This window comes from Lupinus angustifolius, chromosome LG01, assembly GCF_001865875.1.
Source record: "Lupinus angustifolius cultivar Tanjil chromosome LG01, LupAngTanjil_v1.0, whole genome shotgun sequence".
Lineage (NCBI taxonomy): Eukaryota > Viridiplantae > Streptophyta > Magnoliopsida > Fabales > Fabaceae > Lupinus > Lupinus angustifolius.
The window spans coordinates 13,917,362-13,940,215 of record NC_032009.1 but is presented as its reverse complement, the minus strand read 5'-3'; the positions used below and the strand labels follow the sequence as shown (position 1 = coordinate 13,940,215).

The 22,854-nt window shown below is 30.2% G+C and overlaps 1 long non-coding RNA gene across 1 annotated transcript; it reads left to right on the top strand.

Annotated features, from left to right (window-relative positions):
- LOC109342347 lies at nt 1,170–13,409 on the top strand. Its single transcript, XR_002107052.1, has 2 exons — nt 1,170–1,309; nt 13,062–13,409. It is a non-coding gene; the product is annotated as an uncharacterized LOC109342347 (long non-coding RNA).

Genomic DNA, 22,854 nt, shown 5'->3' with positions numbered 1-22,854 from the left:
GTTCATGCTAAATGGTTACGAAACTTTATTTTAGGGCTTGGGTTGTTGATAGTATTGTCAAGCTGCTGAAAATTTATTGTGAGAATTTCGTAATAGTCTTATTTTCTAAGAACGACAAGTATTCTAAAGGTGCTAAACATATGGAGGTGAAATACTTTGTTGTTAAAGAAGAAGTTCAGAAATTTAGAGTGTCAATTGAGCATATTAGCACTAACCTTATGATTGCAGACCCTTTGATGAAAGGGTTACCGCCCAAAATAATTACTGGTCATGTTAAAAACATGGATTTATGTCTGCGAATGAATGTTGAACATTATGTTATTAATAAAATCTCAATGTTTGACACTTTGAGCTCATTAATGTTTAAGTTTATGATTAATATTTTATTTTTACGCTTATATACACATGTGAGAATGGTAGTGTTAAAAATAAAATTTTCTTTCAACATGACATTATTATGTATTTCCATTAATGTGTCATATTAGGAATAAAGCTAATATAGTAGTACATGGAAGGAACTATATTGGATAAATGATGTACAACCTACATGACTCTTATTAGTTCTTGTTCTTAATAATGACTTGTAATGTAATAAATATGGAAACATATTCTGATTATGCGCATTATGTTTGATATATATTATATCATGAATTGTATTGTCACATGAGTCAAGTGGGAGAATGTAAGAAATGCCTCATGTTACATGAATAAATATACTGTTTTGTTTTTGAATAGTGTAATGCGAATGAAATGGTAAGACTCTTGGGAAAGAGTCTATATATAGTGTTTGATGGAAGTACTATACTTCTCAGATAAAGACTTTAAACATTGTCTCTATCTTTGCCAAGAAACACTGCTCTATTAGCCATCAATAAAGGAAGAACATAAAAAGAAAGAGAAAGAGATAAAAAAAGTTTCTCTATTGACGAAGAACAACACACAACAACAAAGGAGGATCGTGTCCCCATGGATAAAGGTTGGTAATCTATATCCATTCTTATTATGTGAAAACTATGATTTCTTAAGATCCATTTACACATAGTTTCCATGATAAAATTATAATTGAGACTCCCAATTCCGCATTGTTTTTGAAATTCTGTACAATAATATGATAGTTTGTGATATAATTGAACTTTAGTATACATGTAGCTTACTGCCATTTTCATAGTCTGGTAAATTCCACTCATAGAAATTTTGTATTATGCAGATTAATGTGGACATTGGATCATCCTCAATAGCTAGGGGTATCATTGGCCTTGTTCTGGGATATGTCACAAGCCTCGTCATTCACCTTTCTATTTTGATAGAGGTCTTGCCATTTTCTATCTTACTTGTTATTTTAACTTAGAATAAATGACACAGCCAAAAGGGTTATTACATAAGTTCTTGCATTGATCATGTTCAAGACATCTATTGCATTGTAGTGGAGGCTGAGAAATGGAAATAATGAAGGATTCAACTCCTCTTAGATTTTATTATATTAGTTCATAGTACATTAACTTCTAAAAGTTGGAAAATTCAATAACAAACATTTAAAATGCTTCTGATATTGATTGATGGCAAGAACTAAAATGTGAACTCCTTAGTAGTTTGCTTCCCAGCGAACTGCTTTACAGCCATTGGATGGAAAAGTTTTGTGATCGGTTATCGTGAAATGGTACATGTTAGAAGTCGGTAGGAAGCATTACGACTTCCATATTGACGTCTTGAAGAGAAAACATGACTTCAGTGACGTCTTGTCCACTTCTGAAGTTGGGAATCACTATGATGACTTCAGATTTAACGTCTTGAAGTTGAAAACGACTTCAATGATTTGAAAAACAAAACATTAAAATGCGAACCATATTTAGTTATAAACAAGAAAATTTTGGGAAGTGAAATATATTAGCTTCTTCCAACATTGTTCATTATTTTTGTTATGATAAATATTTTGATTAGTTATATGTTTCTTCTCTATTTATATTTAAGGTAATATGTAATGATTAATTTTTTCTGTTTTTTCCTTGTTTGTTACTATTATATTGTTAAATAATTTTCTAAAAATAAATTTATTGATTAATTTTCAGTTTATTCTTTGTCTATTAGATGGAAGAAGAAATTAACAACAATGAAAACAACTATGGTCAGGTATTTATTTTTTAAGAAATATTTTATTTCATGTTGTTTTTATTTCAGTCATGTAAATGATATATTTTACTGAATTTAGGTGGTAGATGAATTTGACGATAGTGATGCTGAAAATATGAATGACACATAGGAGAGTTTGGATTTTGAAGAAATTGATTTTGGATTATTAAACGAAGATGAAGTTGAAAAATTTAGGTTTTTGAACAATGACATTGCAAACGAATTCTATAATATGTATGGTATGAAGAATGGATTTGGTATAAGAAAATATCATACTTATCGGGACAAGAACAATGAAATTCTATGGAAATCATTTTTATGTGATAAAGAAGGATTTAGAGAGAAGAAAGATGATGTGGTTCAAAAGAGGGCGCCTAGAAAAAAGACAAGATGCTATTGTTTAGCAAGAATGAAGATCCACGTTGATAAGGAAAAAGGGGGTTGGTATGTTAGTTACTTTTCTGATGAACATAGTCACGAACTACTTGGTGAATATTATGGTGGAATGATAACCTCTAACTGAAGAGTGACAGAGACAGACATTACTGGTCAATGTGGTGGTTATTGCTACGTTGGAACGAAAATTTGTTTTGCTTCATTTTCTAGTCAATGTGGTGGTTACCGCTACATTGGATTTTCTAGGAAAGACATGTACAATAAAATCCAGAAGCAAAGAAGGATCGAAAATGGCGATGCAGAAGCAGCCTAACAATACTTGAAGGAGCAATGAAAATCAGATTGTGCAATATATTGGAGGCATACTGTACATGAAGAAGGTAAGTTGCAACAATTGTTATGAGCTAATGGATGTAGCATTTTCGACTACTCAATTTTCAGAGATGTTCTTGCTTTTGATGCAACCTATGGTAGAAATAAATGTAAATTTCCAGTCGTCGTATTTTCTAGTGTGAATCATCACAAGCAAACAACAGTATTTGCTATAGTTGTTGTGTCAAAGAAGACAGAGGAAACATATGTGTGGCTTCTAAAAACAATTTGGAGGCAATGAATGGGAAACAACTAAAGTGTGTTACAGATGGGGACTTGGTGATGAAGAATTCAATCCAAAGAGTTTTTCCAAAAGCTCACCACAGGTTATGTGTTTGGAATATATGTAGCAATGCTGAAAAAATATAAAGAAGAAGAATTTTCATAAGGATTTCCAAAAAGTTATGTATGCTGATGTTGAGGTTGTAGAATTTCAAATGATGTGGGAGGAACTTATAATCAAATTTGGAATTTAAAATAATGTTTGCATAGCTCAGACTTATGATTGTAGAAGTATGTGGGCCATGTCTTATATTTGGGGAAAGTTCTATGCTGGTTTGCATTCCACATCACGATGTGACGGGTAACACTCACAAATGGGGATGTACGTAGAGTCTGGATATCATGTTACCGAGTTTTTACACCACTTTCATAACAATGTGTAAGCCACATACACAATAATGAGGTTGTTGAAGATTTTAAATCTTCATATGGTGACGAGTTGTTACAAACTCCTTAGCATAATTTAGAGGGTCATGCTGCTTCGATATATACTATATCGGTATTCAAAGAATTTCGCAATTGGAAGCTACAAAAATGAAGATAATTTCTACCCACCAAACATCTAGTCATGTAATATATAGAGTCAGAAAGTATTACAGACTCAACATAAAATGACATGTTCCCCTTATGATGGCAGTTCTAACGTGGTCATTAAATGTTCATGTAGAAGAATGAAATCTTTTAGGATGCCATGTAGTGATATTGTTTTTTTGTTACTTATTCTTGATATGCCACATGTGCCACCTTGTCTAGTTCTTGAGAGATGTACAAAAAAGCAAAGGATGGTTAATGTCTAAATTTTGAACAATGTGACCTAAGTAAAGAATTGATTTAATGCAGAAGATATGGAGCTTTGAGTAACCTTGCTTGCAAAACAGAGGAAACAAAGTTCGAGTTCCATGGAAAATGCTGATACTAGTAATGAAGGCCAAGTAAAGGACCATATTCGTGTGTGTGGTTGCTGGGACGAGCTCAAGAGATAAGTGTAGTCACCAATGTGGCATATGTCGAGAAATTGGACAAAATAGACTTAATTGTCCAAATGTTGGTAGTTGTAGTCGTTCTTTTTTTAAATGAATGGGAAGAGTGAGTAATTAATTGAAGTAATACAATAGTTTTGTTACTTTATGTAATTTTGGTACTATATATTTATTGAGTCATTTAAGTAATTTTCCGGTAATTACAAACGTTTTGAATTTTATTTAAAATGTAAAAACAAAATTAGAAAATTTTAGAGTACATTAAAATATTACTAAATTAAGGACTAAGAAACATGAAAGTAAATAATTTGATTAACATTAATACTACATAAGCAAGTCATCACAATATGCAAATTTTCATTGTGTTTCCAAAACTAAAATAATGATACAAAAAAATTGTCCCAATATTGTTGCAAATATTCATAAAAAAATAGGAATGTTTCCTAAAAAGCAAAAAAATGGATTTGGTCTATAAATAAAGGACAGCTTGGACCATATTAATGTAAATTTGGTCATGACTTCCTTCTTCAATTTCTTCATATCATGCATAACCAACTTAAGAGCAGTCTTCATTCTCATAGTTTCATCATGAAGCTACATTAATTAAAAAGTTATCAAGTTTAATGTTATTCATAAATTTAATACTACATTGTAATAATTAAAATAATTGTACCTCCTCAATCACACTAGAAATGAATACATCCTCCATTTCAAGTCATTGCATAACCCATGTTGCAGAATTTTGACTACGATAAAGATAAAAATGTCATAAAAGTTGAGAACATAAAGTAGTTTTTAAAAATATTTATACATATTCCCTAGGTTAGGTTGACCCACTTCATTTATTATCTCCCATGTTGATAACTTCTTGGGGAAGTATGTCATTTGTCTATCATATTCTGGTAGGTCAAGAACCTTATCCAAAGTAGCTGCCTATATTTTGAATAGTTTGTCAATAATATTTATAATTTACAATAACTTATTAAATGAGAAGATGATGTAAAAAAATCTAAACCAGCTTTATAATATCTGAATGCCTTCTTTGGCAATAAGATTTCATATCTCAAGTATCCAACTTATAAATGGCATAGTCATCAATATCAACTACCATTAAGTACCAATGAAAGTGGTCTTCAACTATCAGCACATATATCTTGTTGAATTAAAAAAATCATAATATAATTTTTTAATTATAGGAAAGCATAAAATTAAAATTGTTGAAAATATTACATATTTTAGATCGGTAGAGCGGGGCATCCATGTATTCATATAATTTGAAATAATGATCTTGTCACACTTTCCAAAAAGGACATCAACCTAAACATAAGAATGTAATAGTTATTTACATAATAAAAATATACACTTATATATTTTTAATTTTATTTCCTTACCAAAAATGAAGGTGGAATGTACCAAGTTGTGATGAGTGCATCACCATGTCTCTCCACATGTATTCTTAGTTTGGCAAGTAGGGTGAGAATCTGGTCAATTTTTTTATTAATAATTTATTACATATTGTGTTCTTAGATTGGAAAAAATATAAATTTAAACATGTGTTCTTACTTTCTCATTAACATCTCTTCCGATAGTAAGAGAAAGAAATTCACAACGTGTACCACTCTCATCTCCAATCATAAACAACTCATCACGGGTGAACAAGTAACAAAATATTACATAAGCGGAAGGCATTGTAAAAAAATTATGGAAAAATTTAATAATTCTCACTTCAAATCCAATTGATCATTGAAGATATATGCAGAGACCCTATATTCCTCTCAAGTTAGATCCATACCTAGAGTAGGGCAAAAACAAGATTTTACTTCCTGAGACAAATAATACACACAAATTTAATGAAAATATTATTAATTTTATGTTGTGGTAAAAATTGAGTAATACCTTCAAGATTGTACGACCTTTTGGTTTTGATGCATGGGTCATAATTTTATTGAAATATTTCTTTAATGCGGGTGAAGTTGAAATTGATGTCTTACATTTTTTGATTGGTTTTTCTGCAGAAATCGCTGTATTAAATAATGTTTTACCAATTTTAAAAAAGTCATTGTTATTTTCTTCTATCACAGATTTTCCCTTTGTTGAAAAAAAAGGAAATATTAGATATATGTCACAAACTACTTTTTAGCAATGTTTCAAGTAAATAATCACAATTATAAATAAACATTATCATGACACTCTTTCTTTGATAAGGAGATTTTCTCTTACTAATTAACTTATCTTCCACAATGTCATCATCAAATATAGTGACAATATTATGTGGGAGTGTTACAAATGTTCTTTTCTTTTCAACATTTGTCATTTTAAGTTCCAATATTTCATCCTTAAGTTTTGCAATTTGTTATTCAAAAAGTTGTAAAAATATTAAATTTAATTTAAATAAATATCAAATTATTAATGGTGCAGTTGAATTGGTTAGTAATATTTCATCAATCAAAATGTTGGGGGCTCAAATCCTATTAGAATCTTTTTAACATATTTGCGTTCAAATTTCAGTTTAAAATTACTTAAGTTAACTATTATGAATGAAAATGAACAAGTATAATGCCTAGTTCAATTAGTAAAAATCAATCATTCCAATGTCATAGTTTTAGGTTTGAATCCCACTTCTGTAATGTCCACATTTTTTAGTGAGAAATTGAATAAATATGACAATCTAGTTTAAAATTATTTAAATTAACTTTAACTATTATGAATGAAAATAAACAAGTAAAAGGTCTAGTTCAATTGGTAAAAATTAATCATCTTAATCTCATAATTGTGGGTTCAAATTTACTTTCTATAATTTTCACATTTTTTCGTTTTCAATTCAGTATAAAAAATACTAACACAATTATTTTGAATGAAAAATAAAAAATTGAAGTTATAGTTCAATTGGTGAATATAATCCCTCTAAAATTCGGAAAATAATAAATAATAAATGTGCATTTAATTATATTAAATATGTGTTTCAGTAAAGAAAATAATAAATGTTTTCTACTAACATTAAACGTACATTTAATAAATTTCTAGGTTTGTAGTTATGAAACATAGATTTCAAGGTTCAAAATAAGAAATATATTTCTTTCAAAATAATATAATAAATGAATCTACATTCAAATCTGGAAATGCATCTACATACATTACAGAGAATAGATGTCAACATTTATTATGCAAGTTGAAAATAATAAATGCATTTGACTCAATAAAATAATAAATATTTTTCATTCACATTAAACGTGCATTTATTTAATTTCTAGGTTTGTAGTTATCAAACATAGATTTCGAGGTTCAAAATAAGAAATGTACTTCTTTGAAATAATATAATAAATGCACCTACATTCCAATCTAGAAATGCATCTACATACATTACACAAAGATCAAGTCTTTACCAACACAATAAATGCACGTTGAAGACCTACGTTCAAATCTGGAAATGCATTTCACTCAACAAAATAATAAATGCATGTTGAAGACCACAATAAATGTAGTGTTTACCAACACAAAGAAGATATTAAATGCGAAGGTTTTAGCACAACCAATGTTCCTACAAAATTTAAAAAATTGAATAGGATTTGTTAAGTAGAGAAGAATACATTAGAGGAGGAAGATTAAGTAAAGATAAACTTACATTATTGTTTTCTTTTATTTCATTTCCACCAAAAGAGTCCATGAGATTTGTGCAGTATGTGAGTGTGAATTGATGTGTGTGTGTGATATCTCTAAATATTCTTTCTGGTATAAACTGTAATTAAATTTCTAATGGAGAGTGAAGAGATGCAAATTTATGGGGTGTGTAGTAGAAATGTTATGTGTATAAATATAGTGTGTAGAGTTTATAAAGGGTGAATAAAGTTGGAAAGTAATATAAACCAAAATTGGAAACAATAATAATAACTAAAAAAATATTACTAAATGAAATCATTTTAATCTAAGTTGTAGGTTCAAATCCTATTTATGTAATTTTGACATTTTTTTTGTTTTTAGTTCAATATAAAATATACTAACACAATTATTTTGAATGAAAAATAAAAAATTGGAGTTGTACTTCAATGGGTGAATATAATATATTGCCTATGAAATTTGGAAATTAATAAATAATAAACGCACATTTAATTATTTTAAACGTGCATTTCAATGAAGAAAATAATAAAAAATTTCCACTAACATTAAACGTGCATTTAATAAATTTCCAGGTTTGTAGTTATGAAATATAGATTTCAAGGTTAAAAATAAGAAATGTAGTTCTTTAAAAAAATAATAATAAATGAACCTTCATTGGAAATCTGGAAATGCATCTACATACATTACAGAGAATGGAAGTCAACATTTATTATGCAAGTTGAAAATAATAAATACATTTGACTCAACAAAGTAATAAATGTTTTTCACTCACATTAAACGTGCATTTATTAAATTTCTAGGTTTCTAGTTATGAAACGTAGATTTCGAGGTTCAAAATGAGAAATTTATTTCTTTGAAAAAATATATAAATGCACCTACTTTCAAATCTAGAAATGTATCTACCTACATTACACAAAGATCAAGTCTTTACCAACACAATAAATGCACGTTGAAGACCTACATTCAAATCTAGAAATGCATTTCACTCAACAAAATAATAAATACACGTTGAAGACCACAATAAATATAGTGTTTACCAACACAAAGAAGATATTAAATGTAAAGGTTTTACCTCAACCAATGTTCTTGAAAAGTTTAAAAAATTAAATAGCATATGTTAAGTAGAGAAGAATACATTAGAGGATGAAGATTAAGTGAAGATAAACTTACATTATTGTTTTTTTCTATTTCATTTCCACCAAAATAGTTCATGAGATGTGTGTAGTATGTGAGTGTGAGTTTATGTGGGTGTGTGATATCTCTACATATGCTTTCTGGTATAAACTGTGATTAAATTTCTAATGGAGAGTGAGGAGATGCAAATTTATGGGGTGTGGTAGAAACTATGATGTGTATAAATGTAGTGTGTACAGTATATAAATGGTGAATAAAATTGGAAAGTAATATAAACCAAAATTGGAAACAATGATAATAACTAAAAAATATTACTAAACTAAATGGACAATAACAATATTCTAATAATAGGATAATTCATTATATAATCAACACATACACCCAATTATGATATAGCAAATGATTACACATTAAAAACCCAATAATAATTTACTTACAATTATGAACATTACACATAAACAAAAACCAACAACTACACCATCCATGTATGGATCACGATGTCGCACTAGGATTGAATCTTGTAACAATTCACTTCAATCATCAAATCTACATGCATCTCCATATAAGTTTATTCCGCCATTGGTAGTAAGGTGGTTATCCCTTTCATAGACCAAATTGTTATTAACGAATTTCTCCCACTCCATATGTGCTATTTCCAAATTAGTGTATGACTTAAACAAACTACCACCAAAACTATTTACTTGTTTATTATAATCAACCCATGATTCATGCATTCCTAGAACTCTACCAACAAAGACAATATAAAATTTTTCCCCATTCATTCTACCAACTATATGACATGCATTTAAGTCCTAATGACACTATATGCTTGACCTTTTATATAAAAAACACAAGTCCTAGTGCAAAATGACACACTTTCATATTGCAAAAGAAGTGTTGAGGAGACTAGTGCATATGTGATAGTCCTACGTCTGAAGTCGTGGAGGACTGGGACGGTGTCAGTCCAATTACACATAAGTCATGAAGGACAAGGCCGATGTCAGTCCAAGTACTCAGAAAGTCGTGATAGTATGGGCCGGTGTTAGTCCAACTACCCCTAAGTCGTGATAGACTGGGCCAGTTTGCAGAAAGTTCGTCCTCACCAACCTGACTTCATATCTACAACGCATAATGATTGGACTTTTGAATGTAGGCTTTTCAGGCTTTTTACAAACTACAATGCATTCATGCAGGCTTTTCAGGTTTCAAACTTTTTCAGGTTCCCAGCCTTATTCGAATTTGAATATTGCCACCCCATTTATTACACTTTCAATATTTAAACATACAATTTATTTTCTACTATAAATTCACAACAATTCTCCATCAATAAATACAAGTTACTATCTACAATCAAATCGAATTATTTATTTTCACATAACTTGAACTAAAATGGCAGAGTTACAATTACTGAGATTACAAGATCAACATAGATCATCATTCATTAATTATTTGGTTTGTATATTTTTTGGTCGTTTAATTTGTGTTATTATTTTTAGTTAGAATTTAAGCGAATTCATTAAAATAGGTTTAGTTAATTTGGTTTACTCAACTTCTTATGCATAAAAGCCACAAGTTCTAGTCCAGTAACCTATTACGTACATAATAACTTTCAGTCAAATGTAATTAACATAATATATACTATTTTCAAAACCAATTTAAATAATATAGTGAATAGCTCATTTGGTCAAAATTAACTTAATTGGAGGAAGAATGTTGGTTCAATCCTTTCCTCCTTTTCTTTCATATTTTTAATGTTTTTAAATTTTTCAAAAACTTACATCACAATTTCCTCCCAAAAAATATTTCTATTAACAACTTCACAATTATAATTATTAATACTAAATTAGAAATATATTTCTTGCTATATACTTTAACAAGTTCAATATTTTTTACAAGACTCATCTAAAGATCTAATTAAATTTAGATACGTTAACTTGTTTGTAGAAGAACTATTATTAAAGGATCTATTAAACCTCACTGGGATTTCACAAATATCTCGCATCAAATATTATAAAATAGATTCATCTTTAATTACATCTCTCGTTGAAAGACAGAGGCTTGTGACATATACTTTTTATCTTCTATGAGGTGAATGTACTATTACTTTGGAAAATATTTCACTCCAATTGGGAGTAAATGTCAATGGTCTACTAACAATTGGACCTACCTTTTTTATTGGAATGAATTGTGTATAGAACTATTAGGAAAATTTCCAATTGATGGACAAGATATGATGGGGTGCGATAAACCTATAGATAGTTCGCCGTTATAGTTGGGGTTCAACTTGTTTTGCTAACTTGTATAGGGAGATGTATCGGGCAACAAAACCAAATGCAAAGGCCATGAGTGGTTGCTTGATACTTTTACAATCTTGAGCATGGTATCGCTTGCCTTTCCTTACACCTAGAGTTCAAGTTCTACCTACTTATCCATTTGCATCAAGGTAATATATATTTTTACCTATATATATAAATTTTATTTATAACAAACAAAATTCATCTCCATTATAATTAATATCAAAATTGTATAGGTGGGTGTTGGCAACTATAATTTTCAAAGAATTCCACTTGGAGATTTGACAAGATATAGGTCACGCTTAGATCATATGGATGTCAATAACGTAAAAATTCTTAAACTATTATATGTTACAATTTATAGCAATATTTCAATTTTCTAACAACATGGTCTCTTCATTTGTTAGTTCAAATGGCTCCCATATGAGACTGGCATCAACAATCTCCCTCATCATGTCGAACAAGATAAGAAGGTGTGGAGCGCATGCATAACTTTGATTTGTTTCTCGATTGTCGAGTGACATCAAACAGATTGAGTGAGACTACAATTTGGTTTGGTTCAAGACATGCCACGATCACCTAAAATAATGTTGCACTATATAGAATTGATAAACATTCATATCAAGATGCAAATTGGGCCATTAAACATACACAATGGGTCGACCATTGGAGTCATCCCGTAGATAAAGTCTTGCAAGGACCTCCAATTCAATTTCCTATCCACACAACAATATACAAATTGATATCTCACCAATTCTAAACTCTTCTGATCTCCGGAATTACAACTCCGAGACCCATGCCAAATAAATTATCAACAAAATCAACCACAATACTACCATCCAAATCAACCTCCTACACCTCGAACTCCAGTATTCCAACCTATGATGAATCAACCTTTTATGTCGCAACAAAATTTGTCACAACAACCGATATATCAACCCACAATGTTTGACTCTTATAATATTCAATCGAGAGAATGTCTTTTCACTATCAACCATCACACCAGCATCACATTGGTGATATCTTGCCTCATTGTCACTCATTTTCTACGAAAGATAGTGATTTCATTAATACCTTATTAGGTACACCTCAATCAACAAATGTATATCACAATGATATGATGTTGAACATCAATCAAGATGATGGTGCTAGACCAAGTTCTTTCATGGTTGATGATAACATTTTCCCTACCGGACAAACAAATACAAATCAAGACTAGACTACAGTTGGATATCGAGGAAGGTCATGACGTCATAGGCAACCGCCTAGGTGCGGGACATGAGGTCATTTAGAGAATCATTAAATTTAGTATTATTTTAACTTAATTTTAAATAATTCAATTTATATTAACATTTTACATTTACCAAATTTATTGTATTTCCCTCTTTTAAAAAGGTCTCTAAACATTAGCTATTTATCTTCAATAATTAAAAATAGATAGGTCCAAACACTATTTTTAAGTAAAGCCGGAAATTTTCAAAAATAAGTAAACAAAATTAGGTAAAGAAAACCCAAGCTAAAAACAAGTCAGGTCCAATAAAGCGGAAAGCCCATTACACAACCATTACATCGAATAAAGCTGCAAAGTACACTCAAAAGTCAGTATAGCTCCACATGACTTCTGTGTACTATGTTTATGCCCCTCTCTTACATGACTTCTGAACAAAAGCAGAAGTCTTCCTCTGCTCCCACGTCTTCTGTTCACAACAAGGCTTCTTTTTACAACAAGTCATCGGTAACACTACTAACGGTTCAGATTAAAGGACTATCCATGCAATAGCTAAAAAGCTAGTTCGCTTTGAAGCGAACTAAAAGTGAGTTCATAGGTTAGGTCTCACCTGATGGATGCCTATATTGGCAGGCAAGAGAAGAGGCAGAGCTACCAGAGTATATTCTTAGAACTGTCCAATTAAACCATTTGAAAATTGAATCTGATGTACCATTGGAGGTTTAAGGTTGTCTGCCAAAAATATTAGATGACCCAATTCCTAGTTCCACCCCCATTATTGTGACTCATATGTATACATTAATTATAATACACCATGGATTCAAGGAAGGACAAATAAATGAAATAATCCTGAGATAATTTTGTGCAGATAGTTCAGTCTCTTTTACTCTTCTTTTTCTACCATGTAGCTCCTCCTCATTTAAATTGATAGCTTGTAAAAACTAAAAAAAATAAAACACCAACTCGTCTTTGTAATTATTATATTTATTTTCTATGATTTTGTGCCAGAATATCTTACTCGATGTTGCTTTCCATTGTGGTACTAAAAAAGAACAACAATAATATTATACACAACTAAATAAGAGAAATTGTTCATGTAATATTATTTAATCTCAAATTTTCTAACATTTTCTATTATGATAGTCAAACTCAGGTTTATGGAGGCAATGAAATATTAATGATTTCATTAGTACTAGCCACTTGACTGATAGATTTGGACAAAAGGAATAATCTAAAACTGAACAATGTATAAGGATTCGAACTGTGGAAAAAAATTCTTGGCACTAATTTCAAAGGACCCTATATTCAATGAACAAAAATTTAACATTAAGTCTGTTTGCCAATGTCACCGTTGCTACATATCCACTGTCTGCCATGTTGGTAGCTTATATACAGAGTTGAACAGAAGGACCATGGGCTCAAACCATATAAAAGTTTAGGGACCAATTTCAAAAGGACCTATATTTTCAAGGACCAGAACATAAATAAACCTTATTCTGATATGTGTATAATTAATTATTGAAGTGAACGTGTCTCTAAAGCTAAGCCTCCACCATTAATTTATTTGGTGCTTTTTTGGAATAACAAAATGTATCCCATCAACTATGTGTAAGGAACTAATACTTTTTGGAGTGTATGATTATTACTCCCAATAAATGTTGTTCAATGGAATCAAACTCATAATATTTTGGTTTATTTAGGAATTTAGTAAGGTTTTCTACCACTAGATCATTATCATACTAATATTTGGTGGTAGGAAAATTTATGTATTATAAATGTCAGTGCATTATCTACTATTAATGTTTAATTATCATTACTCTTTAAAATAATAACATAAATGAATAATGAATAATATATTATACTTTAAAATCAAATGTTTATATACATCATCACTTTCTCACCTTAAAGGAAAAAAACATTTTGGAAGAGTTTCATCCCATGTACATATAATGAGGAAAAGGTGTACGCAATTGTGCGTGACTTACTAAAATATTATAATTTCAAACATAGATAAATTAACTCAAGATAAACACTAGTCTTATAACTTCGAGACTCATTTCCCGCCAAAAATCACCATCTTTATTCTTCCTTCTTCTTCCAAAAGCAATAGAGTGAGAAAGAGAAAGAATACTCTCCGTATCGACATGGAAGATCTCAGCTCCTTCAACCCCGACCTCCCTTCTAGACTCCGCTCCTCCCCCTCTGATTCCCTCCCTTTATTTGAAATCGCCGCCGCGGAGGTCTTTTCCGGTTTTAAGACGAAGGTTGTTGGTGATTCAGGAGTTACGGAAGATGGTGTCAGTGGTGATGTTCAAATCTTGCTTACTTCGAAAGCGTATCCTATTTCCATGAGGTCACTAGGGGTAAGTGAATGAATGATCATGGATTTTACTTATTTTCATTATTTGTGCTTTTAATTAGATTAGTTACAACTTGCATCTATAGTGATAGATTTCACGAGTTACTTAATCTAGAAAATGTATTTTGTTTTAGTGTTTTCAAATTGCTTCTCAATATAATAACTATACTATTACAAAAACGGCATTGGTTTAGGGATGAGAATGAAAACCAAACTGGTAGCTCTTATCCGAATCCAACCAGACTATTCCAGGGAAAATCTGATATAACTGAATCCAGGTTTTATCTGAATTCAACTTTCAGATTTGATGCCTCGAACATGATTAATATATCTAAAATTAAAAAATTAGACATATATATATATATATATATATATATATATATATATTACATATATAGAGAGAGAAACACAAGTTTCAGAAGGGTTCCGTCAGATTCAGGTTACCAGAAACTCAATGGGTTCGAAGATGATAGCATTGTTTTCAACCCCGCTTAATTCAGGTTTGAGTTTTGGATTTTGGGGCTGGGTAAGCACAAACCGGACTCACCCTGTTGTCATTTCTACGTTGGTCTAGTCATGTAAGGTCCACTAGATCCTCATAAAGACAAAAAGTCAACAATTTGATTTTCCTCAGAGCGACACTTGTTGGAAGGATCAGCGACGAATTCTGAAAGTTATTAGGTCATTACCAAAAAAGGTAATGAAATATTCTTGGTAGTATAAAAAAAGATAGATTATAATTATCAAGAAGAGATTTTATGTACCAACTTTTTATATCACCAAATGAGAAATTAGTAGTCTTCATATAGAGTGGGACTAGAGGTGTCAAAATGGGGGGCTCAAGCAAGCCAGTCCACCAAAGCCTGAAAATTTATAGGGTTTAAGTATTATATTAGATACTTTCCCGACCGAGCTATAGTAAAACTGGACTCGGGCTGGGCATACCCGAGCGGGTTTAGGCTACCTGCTTTTTCTTATTTTTTTTTGTTTATCTTTTTGGGATATTTTGTATGGTAATAAGCATTAGGTGAAAATTTACAAAACAATTTATAATAAAAATAGCTAATAAATATTGTGTTATGAACTTTGAATAAAAAATAAAGTAATCTAAACATATTTTTTTTATAAATTACATTAATGTTATAAAGTTAAGCATTATATTATTTTTCCTATTTTGCATAATATCATTTTAAGCCTACTAACAAAATAATGTATCAAATCAAATGAGATATTAAACCATATATATTTGAATTTTCCTTTCATAATTGTGTATTTAATTAGATTTAACTTATACAACAAAAACATAATAAATAAAATAAAGTTTATAACAAAACTAAAAGAAGGCAAAATTGTTTACAACAGAGAACAGCATACAATCAAATTTAATATAATAATTTACAATGAAATTATTGATAAAGAGCATGAAAAAGAAAATATTTTTGATAGTGTCCAAAGATTTATATATTAAAGTGAAGTTACAAATTATATTGTGTTAGAGAGTGAAAGTTCAATAGAAATGAGAGATTTAATAAATGAGTTAGGTTAAAAATTATATACGTGGACTTAACATCACATCTTAACTCAAACACAAGACATTAGATCTATAAGTTTGGTTGCATTGGGCATAACAAATGTGTTAAAAAGTTATATATTAATATCAAATGATATATATTTTTTAAATATATTAAATATGTTAAAATTTGTATAAATATTTTTTAGTATTATGCGGGTCGGCCCGCTTTAACCCGCAACCTACTTAGGGTGGGTTTGTGCTACATTTTGATATGCATAAGTTATATGTGAGCTTTTTAGTCTGATCTGATTTAGCCCAAACCCGATGTAGGCTAATCTGAATTGATCTGGATACCCTATTTTGATACCTCTTAGTGGGACAACTAAAATTTTGTAATGCCTAAATTTTTTAACTATAGTTTAGTGTTTTTGTTGTTTTTATCCAACTAAAGTGATCGGTTATCTAATGCATGAGTTTTGATTTCCTTGAGAATATATACTAATGTTTAATGAAACCCTCGTGGTTGACATAATGCAAATGCAAGGAAGTTATAGTTTCGGAATGCTGAAATTTGAAAGCAAAAAACATACTATTAATAGCAGAAATATTAAAACAATAACCATTTTCTAAATTATCCGAGTGAGAATTAGCAATGCAGGAGAAAACAAAAAAAATCATTGTCATACTAGTGCTAAAACTACACAATATAATTCTAAAAAATAATTTTATTTATTGTTCTTTATTACTGGCATTTAAAAAACCAGCTACAACACACATTCAATCGTATTACATGATTGGTACACCACTATGCTTGGGGAAAATTGTGAAAGAAAGCACAAGATATATCATTTTGTGCCTCTTTAAGTTTGGATCTCATTTTCATTAATAGTTCCATTCCTCAAAGTTGTTTAAAGTATATAGTGTATTAGTGTTGTTGGATCGTATCAATATCGAGACCCTTCAACTTCACCAGAGATTCAACATGTCCCTTGAGTGTGTGGAGTTCTCTTAGCCTAAATATATCAATACATAGAAAAAAGGTATTACTGGGTAAAGATAGTTGTTTAATGTTTAATAAATCCATAATTTTCATATTTTTAGACTAAGATGCATTATTGTAAGGTTAAGTTTGAGGTAATTCAAGTAGCAGCCTCGACACGCCTCTTAGCTTGCTCAACAATGTTAGATTGTTCATAATTGCTGTTCTTATGGGATTCAGGAACATGAAGACTATGGAGTGTGTGTTAAGTGACTGCCCATTAGGCATCCCTTTGTCCCTTTCCGTAGTCCTTTTTTGTTGTGAATGCAATCTACATAAAGATGATTTGGGGTCTAGATCCTTTTATGTAATGGAGAGGCTAGTAATATGATAGGATTATGACATGTGGCTAAGTTAATTTTTAACGATCAGGATTTTAAAATAAAAATTAATATATTTTTAAGTAAATTAATTTAGGGAAAATGACAACCATGTCTTTCTCTCTCTCATTCCCCAATCTATTCAGAGTTTCATGAAAAGAAAAAATGACATTCCACAATCTGATTTCATCTTCTTCTTGTTGACTTTATTAAATCACATGTCACCATTTGTTCCAAGTTGACTTTTTATCCATTCTCCATTTTACTCTAGACCACTCACTGTGGTAGCTAATGTGTGTTGAAGAGGAGAGGAAATAATTTTTGATATTTTCTTCTCATGAAACCACGGTAGCTACAAGTTGCTGAAGAATGGAGCCATGGTAGCTGCAAGTTGCTGAAGAAGAGAAAATGCTATTGATGACCTTGTGGTTTGTCAATCCACGGTTGATAGTTAAAAGCAATCAGTTCGCTTTCCCAAAAAGAAGAGAAATGCTACTGAAACTCTTATTGAGAAATGGGAGAGACAAAGACAAAAAAAAGAACATAATTATCATTTTCCCTAAATTAATTTACTTACAAATATATTATTTTACATTTTAACATGTAATAGGTTGGGGTAACATGTAATTCAATCTCTCAAAGGAAGTAGTATTGTAATCAACGCTAATGATCTTCATTGAACTGGTGATGCAAATTTACTAGTTTTAATTAATAATGCATATTCATTTTGGTCTAATTTTTATGTATACCAATTTGATTCCCAAAAAATAAAAATTCAAACTAATAATTAAAAATATTGAATGTAAGTTAAAATAATTCATATTAAGGGTTATAAAAAACAAATGATAGCACGACATAAGGAAGAAAGAATGAACAAAAATTACGCGTAAAAGTCAACTCAATTATAGAGTTGTGGAACATAAAATTTTAATGAGTATAAATATAGGTGCATAATTTTCCTCTCTTCTTTCATGAAGAAAGCCTTGCTTACAAAATATGACCAAAATTAATAAATTTAAGGTTGTGATCTTAGGTTTATTTTCCAATCAGTAGAGAATCCGGATCCGGAGTTATTGTATGTTTCTACATAGGGGTGGCAATGTGGGCCGGCCCGCTTGGCCCGGCCCGTATTGTTAAAAGGGCTCAAAATGTCAGTCCGACCCATATTTTGCAGGGCTGGCAGGCTGACGGGCTGGCCCGTTTTCCCTCCAAAATGTACATAATTAAAAATTTTAGACAAAAAATAATCAACAAACTTGATAGATGTCTTTTAAAACAAAAAATCACAAACATAAGTCTACAATATTACAATAACAACATAACATCTTAACTTAAAACTTGTAAATTCTAAAGAAGAAACCAGTTGTCACGCCCCTCGCACAGCACAGTGTCACACACTTTAGTTTTTTTATTTTTTAACAATGGCCCGTCGGGCCAGCCTAGCCCGGCCCGTCTTGGCCCATCTAAAAAACGGGCTACTGAAACGTGCTGAATATGGGTTTTTGGGCTAAAATCCCCAGCCTGGCCCGCTAAAAATAGGCATCCGAATGGGTTGGCCCGTCGGGCCAAACCCATATTGCCACCCCTATTTCTACATACTATTGTTGAGTACAGACATTAACTATTGATTTTTGATTAATAACTTATAATTTAACGTACTTTTATTTGAAATTAATGATAGATGAAAATATATTATGAAGATGCAAGCATACATCAATGAGCAGATTATGTATGCAAGCATGCATCATATAGATTTTGATGAAGACAAAGGTTGATGAAAGACAGAATTTGATAAATACAAAGATCAACAACAAAGATTGTATACCAAGGACAAGCTTGAAGGGATGATCAAATCAACAAAGAAAAAAGTAAACAACAAAGTCAAGACTCAAGATTCAGACAAGCTAAAGCATTCAAGAAGATCTAGAGGTTAAGTATTTTTATATCTTTATTACGTCTTAAGATGTTTGCTTAGAAAGAGTCTAGGCTAGAATGAACTTTAATGGAAGTTTCACAAACTAAAATCATTCATAACTAAAATGAGACTTACATGCGTACATACAAGATCATATGATTTTGATGCATTTAAAAAGAGTTTTAAATCGTACATTATTCAAAGTCACGTGTCATACTTTTACAAATCACATAGGAGGTTCATATATTATTGAAATATGTTTTTGAAAAACCTTTAATCGATTAAGAGATATTTTAATCGATTAAACATTGAATTCTTGTGACTCGTTAATAGATTAAGTATGAGTTTAATCGATTAAGGGTTGTTACAATTTATGGTTTCTTATATTTTAAAGAATATTTAATCGATTAAGATTTAGATATAATCGATTAACTGCAGCAGAAAATAGAATTGTATATTAACCCAAGTTTTTCATATTGCTTAATAATATAGATTCTTAAGAAGTTAGAACACACACGAAAAACAGATTTCACATTGTTCTAAAAATCATTGTTCTTTCACTTTCATATCTTTAGAGAGATTTTCAAAATGTTCTTTTGAAAAAGAGAAAAGGGAGAATCTTTAGAAAGATCTCCAAAGAGGTTCATTATCAAATCTTTTGTAAAAAGAAACTTTGCGTCTCACGTTTTTTGTATTCTGAGTTGTGAGATTTGTAGATGGGTTCTTAAATTCAAGAGGAATGATTATTCTGCACAAATAGGTGCATCAATAACTCGAAAGATTTTTTTGGCAATGTATAAAATTATTCTCATGGTGTGTTTAGTATCACCATTAAAAGAGAATTGGTTTGGTAAAACCCTATTTGAGGTTTGGTAAGTATCTTCACGAGGGCACGAGGTCTTGGTTCGAGCGAAACGGAGGCTGGGGCTACACTCATGAAAGGTGTGAGTATTTGAGTAAGCAAGTTGAGTAGTCAAACCAAAGTGAGAGGCTCATCGGTTCCAAGAAGGGAACATCTTATTTCTTGTATTAGAAGTTTGTTTGTAAAAGAACATATAATTTTCATAGTGAAGAAAAATCCCCCAAGATCAGAAGGGAGGGTTGAATGTAGTTGCAATTGGACCCACAAATGAACTAGGATAAAAGTCGTGTCTCATTCTTCTTAACCCTTAACTTTTTACATTTCCGTATTACTTGATTTACTTAACTTGACATGCATATCATTTTGAGTTATTTGCATATTCTATTATGTGCATTTACTGTTCTTAATCACCTAAAAGAAGTGCATATAAGTTTAATTGAATTTGGTAATCTTGGACATCAAAGAAAACTGTTTACATAGAACAAGAATTGAATAATTGATTAGGTTGTTTAGTTAATCGATTATCTACAGAATGAATTAATCGATTATAGCTGGTAATAATCGAATAAACATTGAGTGAATTTGTATAATTTGTTTGATTAATCAAGCAACGATAATTGTGTAACATATCACATACTTACCCCTACTAGGTGAATTACAGAGGCCTCTGAGACCCAACATATTATGCTCTAGGAATACATTAAAATTTATCACTCAAGCTAAGACACAAGAGCTTACTCTTTTAGATAAGAAGATTGAGAAAGGCAAATGATGAATGATATAAATGATGAATTGAAAGAATGGATTAGAGTAGTCAAGATAAAACTAAGAATAATAATAGCTGATTTTATTATTATGTTATGTCTATATACATACACAAAAAGAGACATGCTCTCATTGGGGTCTCAAGATATAGTCAAATTTACTATTCCTCTTATATCATTACCCTCTAAAAACGGCCATCCTTATTAATGCCCAATCTTCCATATTAATGCCAAATCATCCATATTATATATACATATATGTATGTATTTCATCATCAACATCTAAGTTCGGGAATTTGTGTATGTGATAATAAGTTTAGTTAATAAATTAGGCTCTTCATTATCACATATTAATTCCGGTATAAAAATGGATCATGTATGGTAAAATTAGCTTAGCTACTTAAACTATAACACAAGAAGTATGAATGCTAAAATTCAAACCCCTAACAAAGGCTTTGACCTATTCTCTCTTCCTTTTGTAGGTTTTTCCTATTAGCCTCCACTTGAAAAAAAAAATAAAGTACAGATATACAAGTTTGTTATTAAAATTTTGGATGGGCATGGTTCAGTAATCAATTATTAGTTTATTATGTATGTGTTGACAACATAAATTGTAGATCAATCAGCATGATTTAAATTGATTTTGTTTAAGAGCAATAAAAATTAACATTTAAATGATGAATAATTTCCTAAAAATATAAAGAAAAAATATTATAATATCATTACATGGACTATTTTCTCGTACACATATAAATAATGTACATTAAAACTTTGAAATACATATTTCCTATTTTAAATTCTTAATTGATGTTTTATCTCGTAATATTTTGAATGATTAAATTCTCATATAATTGGCAATTGAAGATTAAAACCATTATTGTATGTGAGACAGATTTGGAGCTAATGTATAATTCTAAATTATCACAAAGAACATGATACAAGTATTTATTGTAGACATAGCTTCAAAAAATTATGAAATGATGAAAAACGTGTTATAATTTCATAAAATAACTTCATTTAATCTAGGTTATAAAACAAATTAATTAATTATAGCCAAGGGACATAACTGCAAGTCCAAGATTCATTGGCATATGTAGGTTGGAGGAAAAATCTCCATTTAGGTTTATTTTAATTAGGATTATGTTTCACTGAAGTATCTTTCCGCTGAAGTGTAAAAATTTATAAATAGATAATAAATCATCTACTCTTTATTGTATTACTTTTTTGAAAAATCAATAATAATTTAATATAAAAGATGAATAATACAACAATATTATAAAAAATTCTTACACTATATATATTTTTTTCTCAACTTCTTTTCCATTTTCATCTCACACAAAGAGCAATTCATACTTTTGGTCTTATAAGGCATATTTTATTACTACAATCACATTTAGTATATAAATACCCTTCATTCTTCTCTTGCCATCCACATTGAAAATGTATTATATCTAGTTGGGAGCACGGCCGCCGCCACCATTAACACTCATTAATACCATAATAAATACTCATAATAGTGAATATCAAATTCGTCTCTTAAATTTTATGCACATATCATTTTAATCTGAGTATTTTAAAATATACATTAGTTATTCAAAACTCGAAATATGAAATATTTTAATTCTACTAATAGAGAAATTTTCCAGGTTGGAAA